The following is an 8,615-nucleotide window of genomic DNA, read 5'->3' as shown; positions in this document are numbered from 1 at the left end:
TTGCCTTCGCCAGCTGGTCCCTCACGGACACGGAGCAGAGATACTCGCAGATTGAGAAAGAGGCCATCGCGATCCATTGGGGATGTCGTCACTTCCACTTGTATGTATATGGCAAGCCCTTCACGGTGGTGACAAACCACAAGCCGCTGCTGGCTCTGTTCTCAGGAACTTCATCCAAGCCACCGCCGAGAATAGAAAAGTGGATCTTGCAACTGCAAGAATACAATTGCAATGTCGAGTATCAACCAGGGGCGAAGAATCCGGCGGATTATTTATCACGACATCCTAGGCCTGCAACTCCTGAAGAAATGGATGAGGCAGAAGAGACGGAAGAGTACGGCAATGGGTAGTGGCCAGGTCATGCCCACGTCCCATCTCCCTGGAGGATGTCGTGAGCGCCACGGCTCAGGATGCCTGCATACAGCGGGCCAAGGACCTCCTCCGAACCGCCAACTGGCAGAAAGCCAAGGAGGGCTGGAAGGTGCTCACCCCTGAGGCTCAGAAGATCATGGACAGTTTGTACCATGTACGGGCTGAACTTAATGAAGATGCGGCGGGATGCCTCCTGCGAGGGCATCGCCTAGTGATCCCAACGGCTCTCACGGGACGAGTGATCCAACTGGCCCACATAGGGCACCAGGGTATGGTCAAGACGAAGGCCCGACTGCGAACTAAAGTATGGTTCCCCCTCATGGATGACATGGTGGAGAGCATGGTGAGATTGTGCGCTGCCTGCCAAGTCACGGGGGACAACCCCCGCGAGGCCCCCATCATCGTGGAGCCCCGTCCACAAGGGCCCTGGGAGCGGGTTAGCATGGACTTCGGCAGTCTCCCGGATGGAAGACACACGCTGGTAATGATAGATGACCACTCAAAGTATCCCGAAGTCGAAATTGTGACAAGCACAAGTGCAGACTGCGTCATCCCCAAAATGGAAAAGATTGTTGCCACTCACGGAGCCATGAAGGAACTCAGAACAGACAATGGACCGCCATTTCAGGGGCAGGACTTTGCTGCCTACCTGTCATCTCTGGGGACACGTCACAGGCGCATAACACCTCGGTGGCCTCAAGCTAATGGGGAAGCCGAGAGGTTCATGAGGACATTGAACAAGGTCATCCGTATTGCTCACGACAAAGGACAGTCAGTGGAAATGGCCATCTTTACGTTTCTTCGAAGCTATCGCCAGACCCCGCACTCCACAACTGGGGTGGCCCCAGCACACCTTCTCCTAGGAAGAGTGATAACAGACTCCATCCCTCATCACCCCCAGTGGTCACCTGAAATGGTAAATGAACAAGTAGTGGCGAGGAAACGAAACTCCACGCTTGAAAAAATCAGCCAGAGAAGACGGGCTATGCCCCCGCATTTCAAGAGAGGAGATGTGGTGCTCATTCGCAATCGTGTCACCAGTGGCAAGTTCAGACTCAATTATGAAAAGCGACCATGGCGAGTCATCGGAGTGAAAGGCACACCCATTACAGCCATTCGAGGACGAGACAGGGTGACTCGCAATGTATCACACTTCAAACTGTATCATCCTACAGCCCCGGAGTCAGAGCGGCAGCCGGGTGGTGAACAAACCGAAACTGCAACCAGCGTGCCAGCCGTCGAATCAACAACTTGTCCCGAGGTCAGACAAAGTAACGAGCCTCAGGTCTCCAGTGAAGAAGTGGGAGGTGACGCGGAGGCCCTTGAGGAGGCCCCAGATCCGGAGGGGGCAGACAGAGAGGCGCCAAGTCACGAGTTGGAGGTTGGAACGGAAGTGCTGACTCACAGGGGGTCGCAACGTCGGCTACGTGACAATCCCACCCCCTCTGGCTGGTTGAGAGACTACTTCACGTAAGACTGTTCCAATTTATGCATGTGTGTAATTGAGCAGAGCGGCCCACAAAGTGGCGCTGCGTTTAAAGGACGCTGAAGGTATCGGTCCAAATGTTTCCATAGATGTGAATTAGAAATGTTTAAAATGTGTTCATGAGTAGGTTTTGGTTTTTCCTTATTTTAGGAGGAATGTTATGTTCCTGGAGGTCCGCCCACGGCGCCCCGGGCGTGGGGCGCGCTGGTCATGTGACTCCTGATAATAAAAAGAGGTCTAGCACGTACACAGGCGCTCAGAGAGAGAGGCGCGCAGACCGAGCAACAAAACTTGTTCCCAGTGTCCGTCTGAGTTTATTCCAGGGCCACGTGTTAGGCCTAGTCAGGATTAGATGCCCCGGAGTGTAGGTCCGAGAGTGATCTCCCTAGGGCATTCACGTCCCCACCCAGGACACAACAACCCCAGGGGCTGGTCTCACAATCAATGTTCGGTTTGTTGTTATTGCTTGTATTATTTATTATTAATATATATGCTACCTGCTTCGCTAAGGGGGGGGGCTTTTAATTTGGAGCCCAGGCCTGTTATCTGTCCCGGTCCGACCCTGGCGGGGTGGCTGGTGAAATATACACAGCTACATCCAAAAGACACCCGAAGGAACCCCTTCTCTGCAGGCCTTTGAAACTCAGAGGAAGTGTTTACATTTAACAAAGGAAGCCAACTCTCAACACCCCATAAAGAAAGAGTAAATACAACATCTGAACCCCTGTGCATATAAAAGGTGCCCTTGGTACAAACCAGCCAAATGTACAAGAATTATCAGCATGTGATGCTATGAGGTAGGAGAGGATCTGAAGGGGTCATGACCCTTTAAAAGAGGGAGGGCGGGGTTTTGAGATCACCCTCTGCTGGAGCAGCAACATCTAATTCAATCAAGGAAAATGCCCCACCCTCTGGTTTGGTTGGTAACAAATATCAACAATGATTGAGGCACTGTAGGCAGCTCCCTCTCTCCCATGGACCCCGGTGACACTATACCTTCTGCACTGTTGGTAGCTCCACCCCTTCTCCTTGGTACTCACCATGTGATGATGTCTTAGTGAAGACCACAGATATTGGCTGACCCCCTCCAGCACCATGTGAATGGCTGCTGCGCTCCAGGGAGAGATAGCTCAGCGGGAAGAGCGCCTCTGGAGACCAGGCACATCCTGGTCATTCATTCATTCAACCTCAAGTCTGCAAAGAAAATGAAAGCAATTTTTATGTTACCCAGTACAACCAATGTGTTTAACACATACAGAAAATGCATTTCATGAATGTAAAACGAAAGCTAACACATAGAACTGCATATATGGTCATAATGATGTATGTTTTGTCTGAACAGAGCTAACTTTATTAGAAAACAGCGGTTTTAAAACGAATTATCATCACCAAGAGATTGGGACTTTGACACCTTAAATGCAAATATACCTTTACTCTTCTTCCTCAATGAATCTGTGTTGCTGTCCCTCCATTTGTCATCAGGCAGCTTTTATTTTATGATTTACACAGACAGAAGGGACAAGAGATTACGCCTTCCCTCACTCTCCGGAGCAACCTATACTATTCACTACACGCGAAGGACTAAAAAAAAAGCGGGAATGAAAGACAGGTCTCAAATCTTCAGGTCATATCAAACCAAGTGATACGAAGGAAGAAAAAAAAGAAAAACCTTTCTGGGGAACCGAAAAGGTTTTAAAAACCGCCCTCACCCACTAAAGAGTGGCATGCTTCATTATAGGGCCTCTAATACACCCTGACGCAGATCAACGTTCAGGGTGGAGCGCATATTTTTTTATGAAAGAAGAAATACCTCATGAGAGGGATCCCTAATGCAGAAAGAAAGATAATTAAAACTGTCTAAGTGGGTACCCTAGTAAATGTTATTGTGGATCCCACTTAGCAGGATAAAAAAAATTGTTGTAAAAGGGTATATGGAGAAGTGTGGCTCAATGGTTAGAGCGGCAGACCCTGATGCAGAGGTCTGGCCCGGGACCAGGGTTCAGTTCCCCGCCTTGGCGGCTCTTGGGCTCAAAATTCCACGGACCTGATAATTCTCGCCTCGGTGCCTATTCCAATCATAGAGTCCCAAACTGCAACTCTGGGCAATAGCTTGCTTAATCTCCACAACAGCCCCCACAACACTAAGGATGCCTGGCCTTCACCCTGGAGGTGCCCAGGAGTGGATGCCTCACAATGAAAGCCAGGACGGGTTCCACAGCGGTATTCGTACAAGTACCTTGAGACCCTTGCGGGAGAGTAGTGCGCTATACAAGTATCAATTTACAACATCTCCAGTATCCTATTTGCTGTACTGACATATTTCAGCCTTTATCTACCACCTAACAGGGTTGATGGCCTTCCTCAGGATACATATCCCTTATATTATTTTTTGAAGCTCCCACATAGTTAGTAACTATGTGGTAGGGAAAGGTAAATGGCAATATTTGCACTTAGTATACACCTTTCAAGGGCGTACCCGAGTTTCATCAATAGTAGTCCAAACTCGGCGACAGAGTGGGAACGCCCACTTGTAGTCCCAGGATGCTTGTTTCTGGTTCAGGGAAGACCTGGCTTGGCAGTTCGGGCTGGACTGTCCCCATGAGGTGTAGTGTCAGGACAGCTTTGCTATAGCTGAGTCTGAATTGAGGTGGCGATGTGAGCTAAAGAACGATGATAGATTCAACCCCGGTCTGTGACGGGGTGAATGTCTGAAAAGTTTCAGTGCTCCGTCCATCATCTCCTTGTGTTTGCTTTGTTCAGCCTGAGTTGGCAGGCTATTCCAACATGTGGGTCCCTTGCTCAATTTGACACTGGTTTTAAGCTACCCTTGCTAATGAGGGGTGTTACTCCGTAAATGGTCCCTCGAAGCCTGTTTCCGATTCAGGGAAGACCTGGCTTGACAGTCCCGTGGACTGTTCACATGAGGCACAGGATCAAGACTGATTTGCATATAGCTGGGTCTGAACTGAGGTGTCGCCGTGAGCTAAAGAACGATGGTGGATTCAACCCAGATCTGTGACTGGGGATGAGTGTCTGAAAAGTTTCAGCACTCCGTCCATCATCTACTTGTTTGCCTCCTCATCTTCCACACCTCCTTCAAGATTAAACATGGGCTTTTGAGCAAGGCATTGATGGGTCACCCTTTCATATGTAGTTACACAAGTTAGGAGTGTGCAAAATTTCTGTATTTGAATTTTGTGTAAGTTCATAATATTTGGGGAAAATAATGCAACATTATGCATAGCTTTTTGAGATGCAAATCCATCATTGTGTGCTTTATTTTAGCAAAAAAAAGTCCTCACGTCAAGTTTTGATGTGGACACAATTCACGGTAAAAAAAAATAGCACAAAAAGTGCATTTGCCACAAACATCAGCAACTAATGTTCTGATTGTTTGTGTTAGTCATGCACTATAATTTTGCTGTGATTGGCAGTGAAAATATGCAAACGTGGCATAGTGATTTAATTTGGAATATTTTGGCCTAACATGCATAACACATAATTCCTGGGATTACGCAAATTATATGTGGCACTAATACACTCGTTTTGCTGCTACCCAGGGATGGTTAAACACATACAAATTCACCTGTTCTAATTTGACAAAGTTTAGTTTTTAAAACTTGGTAAACTTGACTGATATCACTGTGTGATGCTGCGATGCTTAATTTGGACCTGTGGATAACAGACGAGGCACACCAGAACTCATTTTGGGGGACCAGCACTTCGTTTTTCTTATCAGACTTTGATCTACAGCCAGACTGGGAAAAACACAGATCAGGGAAAGAAGGAGCGTTAAAAGATGCAAAGTCTCTGACAAAGACAGAAAGCGGGATGAAAAAGCTAGCCTGGCTGTTGAGGGGTGATGCCCCGAAACCAGTCCTAGGATGTTAGTTTCCATTCCAGGGAGGTATTAGCATGGCAGTATGGTTCGGACTGTTCCCATGAGAGACAGAGTCAAGACGGATATGCATATGGCTGGGTCTAAACTGGGATGGCATGGTGAGCAAAAATTCAATGGATTTGACCCAGATCTCTTGACGGGGGTGAGTATTTGATTTGCTCTGCATTCCATTCAACATCTGTGTGTCTTTTGTCCTGGGCAGGATGGGCTGCTGTGGTTACGTGTTGAAATGTGTAGAGCAACAATTTGGGCTAATCCTTTTACATTTATTTCTAACTACAGATAACATGTAAATCAGCAAATGTTTGACTCATTTGTTCATGGATCCTTTGAAAAGTTGTTGTCTCAATATTTATTTTTTGTTTGTATAGCGCTAGAATCGACCCAGAAGGGGTATCTCTGGGCTTAAACGGACTGGAGAAAAACGAGGCAGTGGTTCTTAGCAGTTTAACAGATACCGAACAGAAAGGTTTTAAGCAATTTCCTGAATCTCAGATGTTCGGAGCACAGTCTGAGGGAGAGCGGGAGCTCATTCAAGAAACGAGGGCCAAGATAGGCGAGAGCTTTCCCACCTAATCTAGCCCTTTTTATACAGGGCACTTCCAGGAGATGTTTGCCACTGGAACAAAGAGATCTTGAGGGGGCATAAGGCAGAAACATCGTGGAAAGATAGAGACGGCCCAGGTTCTGTAGTGCTTTGTGTCTGATGCAAACAGTTTTGAACTTGATCCGTTGTCGAATGGGGAGCCAATGGAGCTTGACAAGGAGAGGCTGTGAAGGAGTCCTGGAGTGAGCATTCAGTACCAGCCGTGCTGCTGTGTTTCGAACTTCCTCTAGTCTGCTGAGTGAGCTTTAATTAGCCGAGATCAGCAGACCATTGCAGTAATCCAAACGGCTCAATACCAGAGCCTGGACTAGAGTTCTGCGAGTAGCATCAGGACGCAGTGGGAAGACATGACGAAGTAGGCCTATTGCATGAAAGCATGAGCACGCAGCGTGAATAACATGCTCCTTTAGGCTAAGGGCCTGAACCAGACGAATACCCAGATTTTTGACCAAAAGCTTAGGAGCCAGGTAGGAACCCAATTTGGATGGCCACCAGTCCGGAGTCCATAGTAATGGAGCTCCTCCAAAGAGCATTACCTCCGTATTTCCCACATTGCATTGTAGGAAGTTGTTTACCATCCATTAGGATATGGCCCTCATCCCATTTGAGAAGGCCAGCTGAACTGCTGCTGTTAGTTTGTTAAGTGGAAAGATGAGCTGCGTATTATCGGCATATGATATGGGAATAAACCCATATGTCCGTAGGAGAGTGGCCAGGGGAGCAACATATATGTTAAATAATGTAGGGCTCAGACAGGAGCCCTTGGGTACTCCTTTAGTCACCTCCATATGGGCCGAGTGATACGTCCTGAGGTTGACACTCTGGGACCGGTCCGACAAAAAAACTCTTCATCCAGGCTGAGTCTTACTCTCTCAGCCCTACCTCTTCCAATCTTCTGAGCAAGACACTGTGAGAAACAGTGTTGAATGCTGCAGGTAGGTCTAGCAGCCCCAGAATCATGGCATGGCCCTTATCTAGGGACATTCCGATAGTATCTGTAACTGCAAGTAGTGCAGATTTGGTGCTGTATCTAGGCCAAAAGCCTGACTGGGAATGATCTAAACACCCAGTCTGTTCAACAAAGTTGGAAAGATGACTATTAACATTCTTCTCCATTAGCTTGCTCAGAAAAGGAAGAAGAGAGATAGGGCGGAGTTTGGAAAGATCCATCCATGAAATGTTAGAGTTCTTTGCTATGCCTTGATTGCGATTTGACATAATTCTTGTTTTAGGAAGTGTTCTTAATAAAGTTTGTTCTTGGAAGTAGCACACTTTCCCATTATAGGGTATCTTCAAATTTGTGCAGATGGTGTGAAGGTGAACTTCTTGGTTATGTCCAAATTAGTAAGGAATGGGGCATGAAATCAGATGAGGAGGTAATGTTTGGTTTACTTACCGGAAGTCTTCATTGCTCCAGTTCTTCTTTCCTTACCCCATTATTTTTGACCCCCTCTCTCTTCTGCCCTCCCTGGTTCGTATTTTATCAGCAATCAGGTAGAAGTGCCTGGATAAAGACCCGGAACAGTGAGGAGCAGGAATTATGTTTAGAATGGTTATGATTGGATGGCTGAAGGAATCATGAAGATAAAAAGAGGCTTGGGGAGGAGTTCCGTTGTTAGAAGTTGAAGCCTAAATTCAAGAGCAAATACTGGGGCGAGGACGGAAGTGGGAGTAATGAAGATTATCAGCAGGTAATCCAAACATTCTTTTCCTCTCTGTGCACAGGGTTGGAGACATTTTGTAACTATGTTTTATACACTGTTTCATATCAGGTAACACTAATACGTTTCCAGTAAGCGTCTACTCTACCTGCCCAGAACATGTAAAAAAAATGCACATGCTGGTGCACTTTCCCACACTGGTCTGTTTAAATTTGAGTAAACTCTTTTTTATTGATTTTTAAAACAGAATGAGGGCTGAGCATCAGCATTGTATTATTTTCTGACTCACTACTGTGTCAGTGAGATGGAGTGAAGAGAACCCCAGGCCCCACATCAAGTTTCCTGCTCTCCCACCCTTGCAGTTCATTAGAACAATGTCTACAGAGCTATGAAGGCTGCAAATCTACTTCAGATTTTTATTCCAGTTCAAGGTAGCAGTGCGCAAGGCAGGTACTGCAAATCATTGAACAGCCAGACACACTTGACTAGATGTTAGCTCATTTTTACACCAGCTCTTGTTCTGAGCACAGGCATTTCCCGCTCAACAATCAACAAAATGTTTTATTTTTGCTTCATATCCAGCTGAGG

Source organism: Lissotriton vulgaris, unplaced genomic scaffold (genome assembly GCF_964263255.1).
Source record: "Lissotriton vulgaris unplaced genomic scaffold, aLisVul1.2 SCAFFOLD_837, whole genome shotgun sequence".
Lineage (NCBI taxonomy): Eukaryota > Metazoa > Chordata > Amphibia > Caudata > Salamandridae > Lissotriton > Lissotriton vulgaris.
Note: the sequence above shows the minus strand (reverse complement) of the source record.